We start from the raw sequence: 20,681 nt of genomic DNA on the forward strand, positions 1-20,681 counted from the left end.
TTTGTTCAGCCGCTAATCTACCTGATTCGTTAGACCGTTTTGTCCAGCCGCAAAACTCCATGGGTCGTCCGACCTGTCCGTCGTCGCCACCACGGAACGCGCTCGCGCTGCCTTCCTCTGACGTCCTCCACCTCGCCCTCCCCCGACGTCCTCCACCTCGCCTGCCCCCGACACCCTCCTCCTCCGCCGGCGCTCCCCCTCCTCTCCGACTCCTCCTCCGTCGCGACGCCGGGGCGCTCCCCCTCTTCTCCGACTCCTCCTCCGCGCAGATCCTTCGCCGCCACCAACCACGCCCCCTCCTCCACTGCACCGCCAGGGCGCAAGGCGCTGGCGGATCGAGCCGGTGGAGTCCATCCGCGTCGATCGCCGCCACCAAACCCGCCCCCCTCCTCCGCGCAGATCCTCCGCCGCCACCAACCGCCGGCCTCCCCTCCCCTCGCCCTCCACCTCGCCCTCCCCCGACGCCCTCCACCTCGCCCTTCCCTCTGGTTAATTACGCAGCTCATCTCCTCATCATGTAAGCTAACTAACCTTTTGAATTTGTGTTTGATCAGTGCGATGCTGGCCAAGACAGACGGGTGCGGCGAGGCACACATTGTTCTATGCCGCGTGCTGATGGGCCGGCCGGAGGTTTTCCAGGCAGGGTCCTCGCAGTCCTGCCCCAGCGGCGACACGCCTACGACAAGGCCGTCGACCGGCTGCCGCCGCCGGCTGCTCCCATGAGTTCCTACTCCATCCACCCATCCTGTCGATTACTATGTCATCATAGATTCTTATATGTTAGCTTTTCTTTTTCTTTGGTTACGCGAGCGGCTGGGGCTTGGCACGAGTCGCGAGATTCATCTCCGTGATAAAATTTTGTTCCTCGCCATTGTCCCATTCTTCATCCTCAACTTTGCTGCTACTAATCAGTCCATGATGCGTGTGGTGGGCTGGTGCCCGAGGGCTCACAACGTGTTTGATGATTTGTTTCTTAGGTGCTGTGACCTGCCTTAGGAGTGATGCCTGCGAGAGTGGAAATAAAAACATTCTGCTCCAAATTGTGGCTCATTAGTTTTAGAAAAAAAAATTATGCCTTTTCTTGGCAGGAGTTTGATTCTTCTGTGTTCTGTCCTGATATCAGTAGCTTGCATAATGAATCCAAGTCAGGGGAGAATTGTAAAGTAGAGTATGCTAAGGTCTTCAATTTAATTGCCTTTTGTTTTGCAAGAGCAAAGTCAAACAGTCTATTCATAATCGTTTGTCACTGTCTGTCAAGTTATGCATCTGTATCTTACATGGTTCACATGTGGATGCTGAGTGCATTTCTAATTGGGGATATTGGTAATGTTGTCATGCTTTTCTGTTGCTTGAGTATGCACGAGTCCAGCTTTGCCTTTCTGGTTCTGAATCTGATTGTCTCCCTTGAAACAGCTCCACAATGAAGATAGCATGGGGGTACGACTGCCAAGATGAATGGACAGCCGGTGGTAATGTCAACTAAACCAGACCTACCATTTGGAGTTGAGAGTGACAATGATGAGGCTGAAAAGGAGGAAGAAGCAGTGCCAAATACAAACTGTCCTGGAACAAAGCCTCTTGACACTGCTGAGTCGCTCCAGCCTCAAGGAGATAAGCCAGCCGAGGCATCTTATTTTTCTGTTAGATCAATGCCCTACAGATTTATTTGATTGTCGTAGATGAAAGGCTGACATGTTTTCTGTCGGTTACATGCTGGTCCTATCTCACATGCCTTTGGAGCTCAATCTTTTTTTATTGTTTTCATGGCCAAACAATTAAACTGTCTCAGGAACGCCCATATGGCAGCTGCTGATATCTCTAGCTTTGACAGGCCATATATTTTGGTATTTGCCCCTAGGACTCTATGATGCGACTTTAATGGGAGTTTCCTGGCACCAATACGCGACCTTGCTGGTGCTAATCCTTTATACTTGTCATGACAAAGGTGCTTGTTTTATGCACTCATTTTTTTTCCGTTTCTGTTGCCAGTCACTCAACCAAAACTACTTATTTTTCTTTTGTAGGTTGATCTCCTTTCTAGAGACATTGATTTGAACTGCGTAGGTGATTGGGTTGTCGAGTCAGCTGTCAAGAAGAAGCTCGAGTAGGAGTCTTCTCCATGCTGTTCCTCCTCAACAGAACTTTCATCAAATGCTTTTGCCCATCTAAAATCGCTTGTATTACTTGGTATTTGCAGCATCCTTAGTGTTCATTTGACAAGCTCAAGTCATTTGTCGGCATCATAGGGTTGTATCAGAGATTCAGCGGGAAAAGAAGGTCAGCATGACTGCTTATTTTTCTGGTTATTGCAGTTACATTACCCATTTCTAGGACATACTCCAATTACCGTGCTCAATTATAATGAATTTACTTTCTTTGCTTGCTTAATTACCATGCTGTCTCCACAAAACTTAATTGACTTGGGTAGAACTGGTCCTGGTACTTGTTTGCTTGAATCTGCTACTCTCCCAGTTTTTAGAATTGTTCTGTCACTTGTTTAACATAGATTTTTGAGTATTCTGAACAAATAAATACATTGCTTATACTATGCTAAATATGAATATATATATACCAACAATGTTGCTCTTTATTTACACATTTGATATTTTTATTGGTTTTTATTTCATTCAGACTTCATAGTATTGTAGTCTTTCTCTTTGGCCATGCTCCTTTATGCTAGAAAGTCACAGCTTATCAGATTTCTAACTTGGGATCTTTAAAGTATGATTTAATGGTAAATACCTGTCCATTAGACATGCCATTATATTAGATGTCAGCATAAAATATATGTTTTTCTCCCTTCTCCCTTTCATTCTCTGCATGCACACTTATGCTTTTTTTAAAAAAAATGTTTGTCAATTGATGCTGAAAATTCTCATTAATTTGAGATCTAAATTTGAGCAATAAATTATGTTTCTTTTGAGAAAGTGTGCAAACTCATTTCGGTTAACATTGTGTTGCCATTCAAAATTGTGATGGCACCAAGGTTAATAAAAGGAAGACATAAATAGTTTATTGGTCATTTATTATGAAGGTCAACCAATTTCAACTCCAATGGACAAATAGACCAAATATATCTAATTCCGATCCAGGTTCTTAATTAGAATCGTAGATTTTGTGCTTTCTGGAAATGTATGAGGCTGTTAGTTATAGAGATCAGAGGTTGCAAGCTTATTTGCTTTGTGTCTGAAGGATATCAAGAGGGAGGAGCACTGAATAATGGTGCGATGTTTTAACCATATAGAGATCATTGCCAACTCCACTGTTTGCATGATGATGCAGCTGAGATTATTACTTGAACCAGCAATGGTTATTGTGTTGTTTTGTAGGTGTCCAGAGTGGGAAAATGAAATGTAAATGATTACCGCGTATATACATCCAGTTTTAACAGTTAAGAAAAGGACAATAATAATTAGTACAAAAGAATTTCTATGCAATAGGAACACCGTTTTGTCAAATTTCCCTCCCTTCCATTGCGTTATTGATGTTCTATGTATTGCACTCTAAATTTTGCCATCCGTAGCAATACGAGGGCACAATATGGCCATTGTTCAACCTCACTAAGCTCTATAAGCTTGCAATGCTACTGCTTTCATGGCATGGAGTTCAGTCAACATTATGAAAACAACTGAAATTTGGATAAAAAAATTATCTCATGCGCTCCTTGCATTCGATCATGCAGCAGTGAATTTAATGGAAAAATATGTGTATTGCATATCTATAACTGCTTTCGGCCAATGTAAAATATTATCTTTACCGCATCGTAACCAAGATATGAAATATAGTTGGTAGGTTGGATACTATGGTGCACATAGGTTGGTTCATCTAATAATAAAACTATATTCTTGAATTAACTATTTTCTTGTTATCAGTAGATTATTGTTGATGCTCTGTGTATTACATTGATAATACTTTGCTGTCCATAGCAACGCACGGGCGTGAACCTAGTATACAACAAAAGTTGCTTAGTGTAGTGGTGAAGGTTTGTAATCCTTTAGGTCAAGGTTCAAAGCTAACTAGTAGCAATTTTTATAGTTTTTACTTCTAATTATTTTTTTACCACAAAAATATATCGTTGCAAGTATACTTTATTGCCACCATTTATAAAAATATGGTGGTTATAACACTTTTATTACCATGATTATGTTTGTTGTAATTGTTACCATTTGTTGCAAATATCAACATACTATTTTCTACGATATTGGTCATTGCAACTACTATCTAATGCAATGCTTCATTACATGGCAAATACCATAGCTATTGCAATGAAAAAAAACGTGGCCCAAAGTTTTAACCATGCAAGTACTTGTCACGGCTGCCAACGACCATCATGTTGTGGCAATTGAGATATATTGCCACGATTTGGCCCTTATTGCCACAATTACTCAGCGTTGCAAAATCCTAAATTTCTAGTAGTGAGCCCTACCTCCATAGTGCTTAGAAATAGGGAGAAAGTGAGGGGTAGTTCGGAGAAGGTGCCGGCCTGTCGGCGCTCTTTCTTCGTCTTGTACCTTGATAGATGCTTCTTTCTTTAGTAAGTGTTCGTGATCTCCTATGGTGGTGAGTCTCTTACCTCGGATCATCGTCCGTTCTTGTGACGGATGCTCTAGTAGAGGGCTCCTGATAGAGATGGGATAACCCTGATCGACTCTAGAGCAGTAGTCGACAGCATAGACGTGGTGTCTAGGCTCTAGATTACCTTTGTTTGCTGCGAGCCCTACGGTATTGCGGGGTAGACGGCAGATGGTGATAGCCTTGTTCGCCCACTATGTAGTTGCTTCGTGGTTAGTAAAGTCCACGTTTGGGTTTGGAGTAGGGCTAATAGACGGAGGTCCTTGGTAGACCAGGGTCAGACCGGTTCCCGAAGTAAGCAAGTAGAGGTTGAGCTTATCTTTACTAGAAACTCTAAAGCCATAGAAATCCTCTCTATCCTCGCCTTTATCTCTTGTTTGTCTTTGGACGAACCGGTTAGAAGGCTAGTACCTCCGTTCCTTGTGAAATATGATACCCTTGAATACTCACGGGTGAAGTGCTACAGCGATATCTCCATGCACTTGTGGATTATTCTGTGAACATTAAGAAATACCAACAAGCATTTCTGGCGCCGTTGCTGGGGAATGGTTGCTGTATTGCCTTCGAACCTAGTTCGTCCTCGTATCTTTATTAAAAAAAATCATATACTTTGTTTTTCTTACCTCTACCTTCACCCCCGTTACCCAGTTTACCCTGGTATCTTTTGTTTTTCCTTCCCTCTACCTTCACCTCCGCTACCCATGAAAGGTTATCCTTGTCCATACCTTTCGACTATTCAGGGTGAGTTCTTAGAGCCACAACCCTCTTCTAAGCCTACCGTTGCTTCTGGCTTTGAACTTCACCCTGGTTACATTGCCTTGGTTTGGGAACAACCCTTCTCTGGAGCCAAAGATGAAGACCCCTACAATCATTTGCAAGAGTTCGAGGAACTGTGTTCATGTCTGGTTATCCAAGGCATAAAACAGGAAACCTTGAGGTGGAAGTTGTTTCCTTTCTCTCTCACAGAGAGGGCGGAGCAATGGTACATCCACAACGTGGGAAATATGAGTAGTGATTGGGAAAGGCTCCAAGATGACTTTTATCGCTCGTTCCCTCCTTTATCCTTCACACCTTCTCCATGGAGTGACATCCTTGCATTTGAGCAATCAGACAAGGAGTCCCTAGGAGCAGCCTGGGTGTTGATGCCCATTATATCACATTTTGCCCGTCAACTTCTTGGAAATAAATAGAGGTTTGCACCATGTTCCATGCATATTTTGTTTATTCTAATAAAGTGTTACAAGTTTTGGTTGAGTTGTGAATGCAGGAACATGTGGAAAATTTTTTAGGAAAAATGGGCACAAACCCAAGCCGACCGGCCTCCCCTAGGCCGGCCGGGCTGGCACCTCCTCCAAATTCCATGTCATTGATCCAGGGCAAAGCAAACGCACTCCAACTAATCCTGAGCCGTGCATTTGAAGTCGGTTTGATCCAATGACCCGAAAGGCTTGACACATGCATTAAGGGGCCCACCTGCATGCAAGACTTGGGCAAATACCTATGATGCCACCATTACCAACCTCTAGGAGCAATCAGGAGCGTCCACGAGAAGGTCGGTTGAGTTTGGCAAGAATCTTAGGCCGGCCAGCCTAGGAGAGGCTAGCCGGCCTCATCCTGAAGCCCCACATGCTCAACTTCGTGTGGAAGTTACTTCAACCGACGTACCTGCGTACAAGACAAGAAACTACCTGAGTACCAACCTTGAAGTAGTATAAATAGACCAGCAAACCTCACTTGTAACACACACCAAGAAGTTCTCTATTCATTTCACTTTCTAGAGTTAGGTTTAGTAGTCTGAGAGTTAGAGTCAAGTCGGGCTTGTCTCGGGATTCCGGAGTCATCATCAGAAGTCTGGTATAGCTCTTGTATCTTTCCCTTTGACATTTTATTAATATAAGTTATCTTCTTTATCTTATCGAGTCAGATTTACTTTTTGCATTTATTTATCTTTCCAAGTTAACTTGTGCGCAGAAGTTCTATCCTCAAGCTTAGGCTTTGTTATGCTTCTTGATTTATCGGGATCTTACCTCATCACTATGGGGCACTACATATATAAGCATTGGGAGCAAAAGGCTTTGTAAGAGAAGTTGACCCAAGTTTTGTCTGCTCGGGAGAAGACGGAAGAGGAACTTTCTGAACTGCTCGGGTAGGGTCACCAGTTGGAGAAAGATGCGCAACTCAAAACGGAAGCAGGAAGCGTGTTGTCAAAAATATCGGAGGTTACCAGATCTCTGAGACTACCATCGATCCGACAGAATGGTACCTATGTTGCCGACCATTAATGACTAGTTCGAAGACCAGGAGCAGGGGCACGTGCCAAGACGGAAGAGGTCGTCTACTGGACGCGGTTCAACTAGCGGAGACTCTTGGAAAAGATGGACTAAAAAGGCGGGTTTTCTCGTCCGGACTAGAGAGCTCAAGTCAGGTCCCTAGGTTGAGGGGAATTTCTCTTGAAGGCCTCAAGAGAAATCCTAACACCGAGTGCAAACGTGGTGTCTGGCTTAGTGTTAGCTAGTAAGTGTGTTCCAGCCCACAGAACAGCGTAGTAGGCGGCAGGTGGTGATAGTCCTGTCCGTCCCTTATAGTCCATCACGTTCGGGTGTTTTCATAAAAGAGCTAATGCTATATGAGTTAATGGCAAAAGAGCTTAGCGTTGCGCTTGGCTTTAGTAAAAAGTGTTTGCTAGATCCTAATGCTCTCATAAAAGACCATCAACTGATCGCACAACCTGGTAGAATGATATTTCTAAAGAGCCTGTTAGCAGCAAAAACAGTAGAGTGTCAATCCATAATCCTACGCTTAGACAGCTAGAAAAAATGGCTCTGCATGGTTGTCCACCCGCGCTCCGACCTGTGCCTCTGTAGTCTCCCCGAGCTGCAGTGTCTTTTAACTATGGCCAAAAAGATAAAGTTCTCTCCCATCATGAGCATGTTGGCTCATTGGCAAAAGATGATCGCGGGCAAAAGCTCCATCGACATAACCTCCTTGGTTACGCGCATTGCTACGCATATCGGTGCGTTGCATAATGCCCAAGTCACTTACCTACCTTTGATGGAAGTGTACCAATACCGAGTAGGCCTAGAGCATTTTGTGCAGGGACATATGATGCGCGAGGGGCTAGGTAACTCTCTCATCATGTGTTAACCCGAGTATGACAGAGAAATCGAGCTCCCATGCCCGAAACTATCTCTCTACTCGGTCAAGCGACTACTCTTATAGATGGAGAAGAAGGAGCCTGCACGTCGTAGTGTTGCCGGTCCGGTGACATGAGGGCGGGTTCGGCTCAGTACCCAGCAGGAGCAGGCAGGACCATCACACCAGGCAGGTACTTCCCAGCAACAGGGCCCCACAGCACAAATGAACTTCGAGGAGACCTACGAGCACTACACTGAAGGTGGCTCGAGTGCCGCCGGAGGCAGCACCAAGTATGGCGACGATCAAGAACCCTACTACCCGCCAGGTATGCATAGTTCTTATGGTCCGCAGGTGGGTCCTCAAGCTCGACACGATACGGTTATGAGAATCTGATCATGCGGGGGATCATGAACCTTACGACCCAGGTCAACAACCTGGGCCAGCAACAAGACCAAATCAGTTAGGACCTCGCACACAACACCGACCTCACCCAGCAAACCTGGGGGATGAACACTTCCATGCTCCACGACATTTTCGGCGTCTTCACCCGTCTGGGCCTTGGCTCCAACCAGCAGCATCAGCCGCCACAACAACACAACCCGCAATAGTACCACCCGTATCCGCAGCGGTACCACCCGAATCCGCAGCGGTACCACCCGTACCAGCAGCAGCACCATGACCCCATTCGGCAGAACTGAGCTTCATCTAAGCTTGGGGGTGTATCCAGGTAAGTCGTCTGACATGTCTGTTCGTTCCAAGAAACGCCATGCCTCAATGAAAAAGAAAAGAAGAAAATAATAATAATAACAACAATAATAATAATATCTAAAAAAATGTTTCATGCTTCAAATAAAAGAAACTCCCAACTTATATGTGTGGAAATCCATGTGAACTCTACTTTCGGAAATGATGAATAGTTGCTCTGTTCATGCTCTGCAAGTGCCTCGTACATAACTTTTTACTCTCCTAGTACTTGATCTTGTTGGGAGCATGAGCTTGATTTCCAAGTCTAAGTTGTTGGGAAATTTGAGATAGTGAAGCCAGAGTAAAACTGCATGCTCTAGTAAGGAACCTCTCGGAATTTCTTTAAAATAAATCATAGTAAAGAAATCCCCTTTGGTTTACATGTCCTATCCAGAGCCATAAAGTTTTACTTCTTGAGCTATAATATGCTATCTTGAGTTGCTTTGAGCTTTGCCGAATGGAGAGTCCGTTCAAGCAAAGGTACTTGTCATCTACCGATCTTTCTCCTTTGCGTACTTATTGTTCTGCTAGCCTCAAAAATATCTGGCTTAGCAATCACCTACTCCGGGTATTGATATCCACCTTTGCCAGACAAACTCCATTCATACCACAGCCCAAAATCTCCACAGTGAACCTATCCATCCAAGAAAGGTCTACTCAAATAAACACTCCCTCTCAATATATGTTGGCTGTCATGAGAATATGGGTTATTTTCTTTAAAAAAGAAGAAAAAAACAAGGTAAAAAGAAAGAGGAGATAAGACCCATATCTCTCTACAATTTCTAAGAATCAAGAAGTACAAATAAAAAACCAAAATTTCCCAAATGTGAGTCCATTTTCTCCCTCTCCCCTGAACATCATACCTTCCATAACATCGGGATTTGTTCAGGTACCAACCTCTTGCGAACCACTCTTCAGCTCGGCAACAAAGGTAACCAAGGTATGCAACACTCTTCCTACATATAAACTCCACATATCAGCCTTAGAAATAGAAATAAGATGGTCAATCTCCAACCATGGTGTGGATTATACACCTTAAGCGACTTTGAGAGCACCATTGGGGGAATCTTGAACCTGTTTTGAAAGCATGCAAAAAAAACCGAGAAAGGAACCTGAACAGGAAGCAGGAAAACTCTAGTGGAAACTGTTCAGTCTCTCAACCGCTCAAGACCAGGGATGAAATGCGAATAAGCCCCACACTCTGAACCAAGGTACGAGCTAGCATTTTCAAAGTACATAAGGGTTAGAGTAATATGTTGTGCACAAGGTACCTGCAGGGTGTGAACATCGATGCAACTTCTGATCCGTCAAGCCTAGATTTTAGCCTTGCTCGAGGACGAGCAAGAGTTTAAGCTTCGGGGTGTGTTGACGGCCATTATATCACATTTTGCCCGTCAACTTCTCAGAAATAAACAGAGCTTTGCACCATGTTCCATGCATATATTGTTTATTCTAATAAAGTTGTGAATGCATAAATTTCAGGCAAAATGGGCACAAACCCAGGTTGACCGTCCTCCCCTAGGTCGGCCGGCCTGGCACCTCCGCCAAATGCCATGTCATTGATCCAGGGCAAAGGAAACAGACTCCAACTAATCCTGAGCCACGCATTTGAAGTCGGTTTGATCCAATGACCCGAAAGGCTTCACACATGGATTAAAAGGCCCACCTACATGCAAGACTCGGGAAAATACCTGTAATGCAATCGTTACCGACCAACAGGAGCAATCAGTAGCGTACACGAGAAGGTCGGTGGAGTTTGGCAAGAATCTTAGGCCGGCCGGCCGGCCTCATCCTGAAACGCCACATGCTCAATTTCACGTGGAAGTTACTTCAACGGACGTACCTACGTACAAGACAAGCAGCTACCTCAGTACTGACCTTGAAGTAGTATAAATAGACCTCACTTTTAACACACACCAAGGAGTTCTCTACTCATTTCTCTTTCTAGAGTTAGGTTTAGTAGTCTAGGAGTTAGAGTCGAGTCGAGCTTGTCTCAAGATTCTGGAGTCGTCATGGGAAGTCTGGTATAGTTGTTGTATCTTTCCCTTTGACATTTTATTGATATAAGTTATCTTCTTTATCTTTTCAAGTCAACTTTACTTTCCGCATTTATTTATCTTTCCATGTTATTCAACTTGTGCATGGAAGTTCTATCCTGTAGCTTTGGCTTTGTTATCTTTCTTGTTTTATCGAGATATTACCTTGAGGGTTTTCTCGCCCGGACTAGGGAGCTCAAGTCAGGTCCCTAGGTTGAGGGGGATTTCTCTTGAAGGCATCAAGAGAAATTCTAACACCGAGTGCAGACGTGGTGTTTGGCTTAGTGTTAGCTAGGAAGTGTGTTCCACCCCACGAAGCAGTGTGGTAGGCGGCAGGTGGTGACAGCTCTGTCCATCCCTTGTAGTCCACCATGTTTGGGTGTTTTCATAGCACTAGTAGCAGGTTGCCGTTGGACTCCCCTCTCACCCCTTTCTGCAGTCCTTCCTCTTCCAGCCGCCGAAGTAAGCTCTAGGTTCCTGATAACAGTTAGAAGCAAGGTCTAGTCTAGTGAGGCTAGCTCATTAGTTTACAAGTGTTTTAAGAGTCCTTCTCGCTCGTTATCCTCCCACTTGCTTACCACTCTATGGTTTAGTGTCTCCTATGTCAAACGGTCTTCTCTTGGCCATTATCTTATCATATCTTATCTGACTTACGCCCACTATGTTAGCCGGTGAATATCTCTAGGAAATTTTATCACTCATTCATTCAATACTCTTCAGAACCATAGTGCTTCCCCATGGAAATTTCAGATACCCTGGAATACTCCAAGGTGAAGTGCTACAGCGGTGATTATGTGCGCTTGTAGAATATCTATTCTATTGGGCATAAGAAATGCCAACAATGGGCTAGATTTTCACGCCTTTTAGCAATTAGCCCAAGCATGCCTTTACTCGATGAAGTGTCCTTGCACCTCTTTTGTGCGGGTTTAGACATGACCTCTGCTCTAGATCTTGACATCGCTGTTGGAGGTTCGGTCGCATATAAAACTTCGTTGGAGGGAAAGAAAATTCTTGATCGTATCCTAGAAAAACACACTTCCTCCATAGTTGAAACCAAACCCCTCCTAGAAAAAGCCATGTCATGCGTTGAGGAGTCCTCATCAGCCGAATCCAACCCCGTACCTTCTCCATCCATAGATTCGTCTGTTAGACCCTCGCCCGAACCACAAGCACCGAAGGAAGGAGTAGTACTCTACCCTTCGGATTTCCCTATCGAATTCGATGATTTTGGGAACACCTCGATCCACTCTTGGCACAAGAAGGCTAGGACACCTTCTCTATCTCATCCTTCCAATCTCCCTAGAAATGAACCACCAAAATAATCGTTAATGGAAGTAAAACGCTCTTCCAAAGCAATTCGGATTCATTCTCCTTCCATGACCATACATTGTTCTATAAAGGAAACTGTCGTAGAAGCCCTTCACGACCCTGCTATCGAGGCTAGCATCAAGTCTGAATTCCTAGCCAAACTGTCTTGGGCGACATGGCTCTAGCCCTGTCCGACAGTCTCTTCACAAATCCCTCGGGACTTATCTCGAATGTCGCAGGATCGCTACAGTCGTGCCAATCATCATGGACAGAACTTAGGTGCGCTTAGATATCCACATCTATCCAATCATCAATTTCGATCTTCTGCTAGGCTTCCCATTAGCAGAACTCCTTGGTACATCTCAAGGGAGCCTAGATGAAAAGTTTAGGGAAACCACTTCCACCACCTCTTGCTTGAAAAATCCCATGCCAAAGCTTCAGCAAAACCCACTCGACACGGCGATGCCTTTTTCTCCATTCGTTTCAGCCGAGTTAACCTCATTTGAGGGTTCAGAACCTTCTGCCCCCCAAAAAGGATGACCCGGAAGACCTTTCTGAAAACAAACGACCATCATCACCCTCGATCGGGTTTGAGCCTCCTTCCGCTGGCCCCGCATCAGTCTTTCATGATGATTCTCTTGAGACGGAGAACTCATGGGCCATGGAGTTTTATGAGGAACTGACTCTAGAATCTGAAGAAAAGGATTCCCTACGCAAGCATGGGAACTTCATTCTTGAAGCACCTCAAGAACCATGCTCGCATAGTGCCTTTCTAGAGTCAGCCTCGCTTTGTGCCGTAAGCACGCACAAGGACTACAACAACCCTAAAGTCCTCCATTGCAAAATGTTTAAATGGATGGCTATAGATGCATTTTTTATCATAAGCATTGCAAATTTTGTGGGCACACTGCAGCACTAAACTTGCAGCTTGAACAACGATGAATCAACAAATGATGGTGAAGCCGGGAACTACATCATCATCGTAGTTGCAAGAAAGAAGTTCCCCATGGTCGAGCTTGTGACCATAAACAAAGCACTGCCGGGAGATGGCCCGTACTTTCATTCCCCTTTCAATAAAGTTTCCTTCTATTCAATAAAAGCAAGAACATGTTTTTAGGATACTATGCACCTTCAGGTATTTTTGGTCGCTGACCATTTCAGGTTAAGATTAAAAAGAACAAGGGGCGTGCGATGTCCAAGAACATGGGAGCTGCTTCAACTATACACTCAGTCCTCTTTGGTGATGGAACACACTACGAAGGAGACAACGACACCACACACTTGACTCTCGGTGTCCTAACACACAACAGTCCAAATGTGGGGGGAAATTGATGAGCATCTCACTGCAAGTTCTATTCGTACCAAGGAGTATCCTGGTTATAAGGTGTCTAATCTAGCTTGGTTATGAAAAAAAAGAGTGGGGAAGAAAAAAAGAGAAAAAGAAAAAGAGAAAATAAGAGAGATGAAAAAAAGAGAGAAAGGGAATATAAAAAAAGAGAAAAAAGGGAGAAAGAAAGAGAGAGAAAAAGGGAGAGGAACAAGATGAGACTGAGAGTGAGCCAGCATGCTCCAATGGATTAAAGGCCGCATTACGCATTCCTCCAAGCCATGGCATTGCATCCTGATAGATATCATTCTGTCGCCTGGCTCCACCTAGCCTTGCTCTCACTTACGCTTGCAAAGCCTTGGCATAAATCTCATCCGCTCCCGGCTTTTGTGTAGCCTCGCTCTAGCAGCTCCTGCGTGCATACAAGGAAGAGGAATGCTTCTCTTCCTTTCTAGGCCTTTGCTGCTCCACTTCATTTGGCCCTTGCTCGCATGCATGAAAGGGGACGTACTTTGCGCCTCCAATCATAAAGCATTGTGCCAACAGATCATGCCTCCAAAGAACATGGTTCCTAGACATGAGGCATAAGTACCACTCACCTGAGTTGGCGTGATCAGAGTGCCTTCCTCCGCTACTATCCATATCAAAACGGAGGAGTCATAGACAAACATGCGTGACCACGCCACCGCTGCAGCAGTTTCGGATCATCCATCGTCATGTGCTGCCGGTAAGAACACTCAGGTACGTGAAGGTAAAGATTCACCAATCCCTAACTCATGTTTATCTCCATATGAATGGAGCTTGATTATGCAAAACCTTGCTTGCTTAGTTTATGTTTGTTTGCTCTGGTTTGGATGTATTCGCGCAATACATCCATAGGCTTTTTAAATTAAGCATGGTGCTTTGGTTAAAATAGCCTTCTTTAATTAAATCTGACATGCTGTCGAATTTTGGTTAATGAACCGCCGAGCTAATACTATCATAGACTAACCCCTGCAGGAAAATTTTTAAATTTAACGTTTAAGTCCTCAAGTTCAATTCATATGGGAGATAAACCAAGGCTCGAGACACACTTCAATGAAAATTGCATGGCGTGCAAGGGAGGGACACATCACCTATCAAGGTTTACTGTGAGTATATTGTGAAATGCCCCTTTGTATGTTCGTGCAGTTTTTTATCTCAGCGTTGTTTGAGTCCATGATACTAGAATTATTGAATTTGATTTTCCTTAAGCATGGATGTGAACAACTAATCTCAAGGCAAAAATGAAATCCTTTCAAAATTCCTTAAACGTTCCTCGAGTATTTGTTGTTCACTAACCTTTTGCAGGGAATACCTAGGAGCAGCTTACAATAACCCCAACACTCATACAACGCTCCTTGGTCCCATGGGAAGACAATGTACGAGGAACCAAGCAGAACAAATGCAAGAGTTGCTCCATGCATAACTCTTGCATTTATGTTCAACGCTTGGAAAGGTTGATCAGGTAAGTATCCCACACACTTCGTGCATCCTCGCCTCATGTTTCCACCCTGCTATGTTACCCAGCATACCCAACTTGCCATGAAAAATAAGTCTATTTATATATGAATAATGACAATATTAACAAAAATAATTTTTGAGGCGCCACAATCACTCCATGCGCCTAAAGTGAATAAAAGTTTGAACTCCCTGGTATTCAAACTGGTAGAGTTTTTGTTTCCACCCTTTATTTGTTTTGTTAAATACAAACAGGTAAAAGAATAAGTGTGGGGGAAATCTCTCAAGCTCACCAAATGCACACTCATTTGAGATCCTCTCTCAACATGTTGCACAACATTGGGTGATCCAGCACACTGAAGATCAGGATAGATGGGATCCAGAGAGGGATGGTCGAACCTCTGGTTCAACCAAACTAACTTGACTCACCTCATTTTCCTCTTCTTCCTCTTAAACGATCGTTTGTGCAACATAACCCTCTAACTCCCTAACTTCTCGAGTTTTAAACGAAATTTTTTATGACCACTAAAATTAAACTTGATGAACCTTGCCAATCTCCTCATATTAAACATGCCTTTTCCTATGGTTAGCTTGCATATTCTTTATTCCTCGCCTATATTCCTTTTACTTGTGAACAATCTATCATAGGGAAAGCATGTCATCTAAGTAGTTGATGAATGAGATATGGTATGATGAACGGAACCTTGCTTCTCCCTGCATAGCACTTGGGAACTTTATCTTTCAAAAAATTCAAAATCAATAGCTTGATTCCTCGATGATGCTAAATTCCTACCAAAGCCATATGTTGATCTCATTGAAAACCTTATACATATGCTACTTGATTTTGCATTGAGCTTTGTCAAATTGTTCGTGACCTTTGTGAGAAACTTTTCATACTCTCATGACAAAGATCACGAACACTCCACCCATACATGCCAACTTCTACACTGGAAGTTGTGCAAAAAGATTTCGCCCATCCATCCATTTCATTCCACAAAATAAAAACTCCATAATATGTGTTAATCTCTCTCTCCATCTATTGTTACAAAAGAGACATGGGCTATCTTCATTATATATATATATAATGAAGATAGCCATGTCCTCAAAAATATTTCAAAAGGTGGAGACATCATATAAAGAGGAGTTTCCATACATCCACATATTTTCCACACACCTGCACATCATAATCAGAGTGTATGATTTGCTTCTTCTCAGATCCGGTTTTTGACTTCGCAAATATGCAAAGCAAGTATGCCTTCTTTTCATTCCCTACCCTGAGCTCCACAAAAACCTTATTAGAAGTAGGATGAAAAACACTGCCTTGGTAAGGAACCATACACCATGAGCGATCTGAGAGAATCATTTGAGGAGCAAGTCTGTGCTTCGCTTTGAAAATCTTTCAAAAACCTAAGTTATCTGAGCTAGAGAAGTAAGGAAAAGACTTGACTCTGATCCGTTCCATTCCTCAACTACCCAAGATAGCATGGTAGACACTTCAAAGTTCATAAGTAAGGGTGAGGCTTGGAATAACTTATATGCAGGTATCAAACCAGTTGAGGAGATGGACCACCTTATTCCTCAAACCTTTACTCGAGGACGAGCAAAGGACTAAGTGTGGGGGTGTTCTTGACGGTCCTGAAGTGTCATATCTGACCGTCAACTCTTGCAGAGAACAGTGTGAAAACAAACACTAAACTGGAGATAGGAGTTTAATACTAATCATTTCCACGAGTTTTGGTGAATCACTATTTGCAAGAGACCGTGTCTGCATACGGAGGAAAACCAAGCTCAAACAAAGAGAAAAAGTACAATTCAGAGCATCCTATGCGAGCATGAGAATTGGAGGGCCCACAACACAAAGAAATTCGACCCACAAGGCCAAGAAACACACCTCCGACCAATCAAAGGCTGGCATACGGATTCAAGGCCCATAAATAGTAGGAAACCAACTAAACTTCAGGCGAAACACCCAGAATCCACATAAGGAGCCCACAAGGAGTGCACGGACCGAAGATGGGGCCAAAGGGCCTCAAAATAGGGTTGGCCGAACCCCTATTTCGGCTGAACCCCTACTGAGCCCAATTAGGCCCATCTTTCTCCTGGAGTCTCACACCGCTTTCCCTACGCTGGTTTCGAATGGTACCACCCTAAAAGTTCCCCCTAGGATCCGCCCTTGGAGGGCTATAGAACGAGGAGGAGAGCTGAAAGTACGCCTAGAGGGGGGGTGAATAGGCGATCGTTGCTTAAAACCTGCACACAAGAATTCAGTCCGAGGCTGCCTGGCGGACCGTCCGCTGGGACTGTCCGCTGGGCACTTCCAATGTCCGCTGGGACGTCTCGGGTAAGAAATGTAACCGATTGAAAACTAAAACTTGTATACAAAATCTATTTGAATAGAAATGCTCTAATACAAGTTAGGAATACTAAATGCGGAAGCAATCTAGCACAAGATAGGTATACAAGTAGATCGGGCAAGAATACTACACGGAGGTACAAAAAGCAAGTATAACAAATGTGCAAGAGATGATGTGATGTAATCAAACACAAGAGACACAAGATTTTTCACCCGAGGTTCGAATCCACTCAAGGATTCTACGTCCCCGTTGAGGAGTCCACAAAGGACCGGGTTTCTCTCAACCCTTTCCTCTCTCAAGCAACCACAAAGGTCAAACTTGAGCTTTTCACTAGCAACAAGGGTAATACAAACTTCTCAATCCAACCACACCACGAGTTGGTTGTTCTTGAGCACCTCTAACCGTCTAGGAGCCAAGCTCCAAGAGTAATAGATGTGGAAAGCGATGGAGAATGCCAAGAGATGCCCAAGAGAGGTGAATCTCTTGGGGAAAGCTTGAATCTTGCTTGGGTCTTGCTCAAACCCAACCCTAGACCAAGGATTTGGAGTGGAGAAGCTAGGGTTTTACTTTGGGGAGCTTTGGAGTGGTTAGAATGTGCTTGAGGCTCAGCTTATGCAATTTTGACCGGTTGTTTTTCGTTGGGGGTCGAAGGGGTATATATAGAGCCTCTCTAAAAACTAGCCGTTATGCTGTTTTTAGTGTCCTGGCGGACTGTCCGCCAGGCCTGGCGGACTGTCCGCCAGGAACACTCGGGTTTGCAATCTTCTGTTCAAGGCATGGGTTCCGGATTTGGTTTATTTGTGTTCTACCACATACTTTCCACATCCCCCTTGATAGTACGGTATACCTAGACTCAAGAAAATATAAAACAAAGAATTATCTTCGCTTGAACCACATTTCTTGAACCGGTACCGTTCTCCAATTTTAACGAATCGTCGGAATTGATTCTTCTTCTTTTCTCCTTTTTGGTTTCTTTGACCCCTGCTCATTATTCTCAATTGAAACATTAGATACACATTTAGGTTGTTATAAATCACCAAAATAGGTCATTAGGCCTAGATGCACTTTCAATCTCCCCCTTTTTGGTGATTGATGACAACCTAAATGAATCAATAAAAACAATGAATTCAATAGAGCTTGAAGAAATAAATATGTGATGAGCTCCCCCTAAATCCATGCATCCACAAGATATTCATGAACTCCATTTCATAATGAGCAAACCAAATAAAGTTAAAGCATCATGATGGGATAAAACCAAGATTAGATAAACAAGGATAAGCAATAGGTTCACAATCATAGCATAGCATCATCCATAAATAGGTTATTACAACCCAACTTAGTTCAAATACGAGATAAGCAATAAACACATAGTCTCACATACATCCAAATATCCAAATAAGTTTTTGACGACACTCAAGCTCACCATGAGTCTAAGAACACATGCTAGGATACAATCTTCTCCCCCTTTGGCATCAAGCACCAAAAAGAGAAAAGACAAACGGAAACTAGGAGCAGCAATAACTCATCATCTAAAGAGACCATGTTAACCAATTCGATTCAAACGATCAAAAGAATCCAAGATTTTGAAGACCATGTTATTTTGAAAATCATTTTGTTGTTAAACGGATTACCATTGGACAAGCAGGTGTGCAACACTTCATTCCAAATTTCTAGAATCAATGATGTTTAACTCATCCCTTAATGCACAAAATCTTTTCTCATCTAAGGGTTTGGTGAAGATATCGGCAACTTGGTCATTTGTTCTCACATGAGAGATTTCTATATCTCCTTTAAGGTTATGATCTCTCAAGAAATGATGCCGGATATCTATGTGTTTGGTTCTAGAATGCTCACAAGGATTTTCGGCTATTTTAATGGCACTCTCATTGTCACATAGGAGTGGAATACGATTCAAGGTGTAACCGTAATCCTTTAGAGTTTGTCGCATCCACAAAAGTTGAGCACAACAATGTGCGGCTGCAACATACTCCGCTTCGGCCGTGGAAAGAGCAACGGAATTTTGTTTCTTGGATGCCCATGATACAAGGGATTTACCCAAAAATTGGCAAGTCCCGGATGTGCTTTTCCTATCAATTTTGCATCCGGCATAATCCGCATCGGAATAGCCAACTAGTTTGAAATTTGAACCTTTTGGGTACCAAAGACCTAGGTGAGATGTATGAACTAAATATCTCATGATTCTTTTAACAGCTCTCAAATGGCATTCCTTAGGATTTGATTGAAATCTTGCACATAAACAAACGCTAAGCATAATATCGGGCCTAGATGCACAAAGGTAAAGTAATGAGCCAATCATGGATCGATATACCTTTTGATCCACGGATTTACCTCCAATATCAAGATCAAGATGTCCATTTGTGCCCATGGGGGTCTTGATTGGCTTTGCATTCTCCATGTTAAACTTCTTGAGTATGTCATGTGTGTACTTGGTTTGGCATAGGAATGTCCCTTCCTTGAGTTGCTTGACTTGAAATCCTAGGAAGAAGTTCAACTCTCCCATCATAGACATCTCAAATCGCTTGACCATTGTTTGACTAAACTCATCACAACAACCTTTGTTAGTAGAACCAAATATGATGTCATCAACATATATTTGGCAAACAAATAAATCATTACCAACTTTTCTAGTGAATAAGGTAGAGTCGGCTTTACCAATTTTAAAACCATTTTCAATAAGAAAATCCCTAAGGCATTCATACCATGCTCTAGGTGCTTGCTTAAGCCCATAGAGCGCCTTATGGAGTTTGTAAACATGGTTAGGATACGCTTCTTCCTCAAACCCCGGTGGTTGCTCTACATATACCTCTTCCTTGATTGGGCCATTCAAGAATGCACTTTTGACATCCATTTGATAGAGCTTAAAATTATGGTGAGTAGCATAGGCAACAAGAATACGAATTGACTCAAGCCTAGCTACGGGAGCAAAAGTTTGATCAAAATCCAAACCTTCAACTTGTGAGTAACCTTTTGCCACAAGTCGTGCTTTATTTCTTGTCACCACACCATTTTCATCTTGTTTGTTGCGGAACACCCATTTGGTTCCAACAACATTTTGCTTGGGTCGCTCCACCAATGACCACACTTCATTTCTTTTGAAGTTGTTGAGTTCCTCTTGCATGGCCATTACCCAATCCGCATCTTGTAGAGCATCTTCCACCTTAAGAGGTTCAAGAAAAGAAACAAAGGAGTAATGCTCACAAAAAGTAGCAATACGAGAACGAGTAGTTACTCCCTTTGCAATGTCACCAAGAATGTTGTCCACGGGGTGATCTCGTTGAACACTTTGGTGCACTCTAGGATGTGGCACTTGATTTCTTGACTCCTCTTGTTCATCATCTCTCTCTTCTTCATCTTGTTCAACACTTCCCCCTTGATCATTGCCATCTCCTTGATGATCATCATCTTGAGTTGGAGGAGATGCCTTGGTTGAAGATTGTTGACCTTGATCATTGCTTGATTCTTGAGGACGTACATCTCCAATTGACATGTTCCTTAAAGCTTCAATTGGAGCTTCTTCATCATCTAGTTCATCAAGATCAACTTGCTCTCCTTGAGAGCCATTAGTCTCATCAAACACCACATCACATGAGATTTCAACACATCCGGAGATTTTGTTGAATACTCGATATGCACGTGAGTTTGAATCATAACCAAGTAAAAAACCTTCCATAGCTTTAGGAGCAAACTTAGAGTTCTTAGCTTTCT

The 20,681-nt window shown here is 43.3% G+C and overlaps 1 long non-coding RNA gene across 8 annotated transcripts in view; it reads left to right on the top strand.

The window, feature by feature from the left end:
• Positions 1-41: 41 nt before the first annotated feature.
• The window catches only part of LOC112899604, a 35,685-nt gene continuing 15,045 nt past the window's right edge, over positions 42-20,681 (top strand). Inside the window, exons 1-5 of one of the 8 annotated variants that reach the window (XR_003230079.1) lie at positions 42-1,945; positions 2,025-2,104; positions 2,198-2,277; positions 14,122-14,252; positions 14,452-14,608. This is a non-coding gene — a long non-coding RNA (uncharacterized LOC112899604). Of the gene's footprint in view, positions 1,946-2,024; positions 2,105-2,197; positions 9,905-14,121; positions 14,609-20,681 lie in introns of those variants that run through there. The other 7 variants (XR_003230080.1, XR_003230078.1, XR_003230074.1 and 4 more) reach the window with 7 other exon arrangements.

Source organism: Panicum hallii, chromosome 7, assembly GCF_002211085.1.
Source record: "Panicum hallii strain FIL2 chromosome 7, PHallii_v3.1, whole genome shotgun sequence".
In the NCBI taxonomy this organism is placed as follows: Eukaryota; Viridiplantae; Streptophyta; class Magnoliopsida; order Poales; family Poaceae; genus Panicum; species Panicum hallii.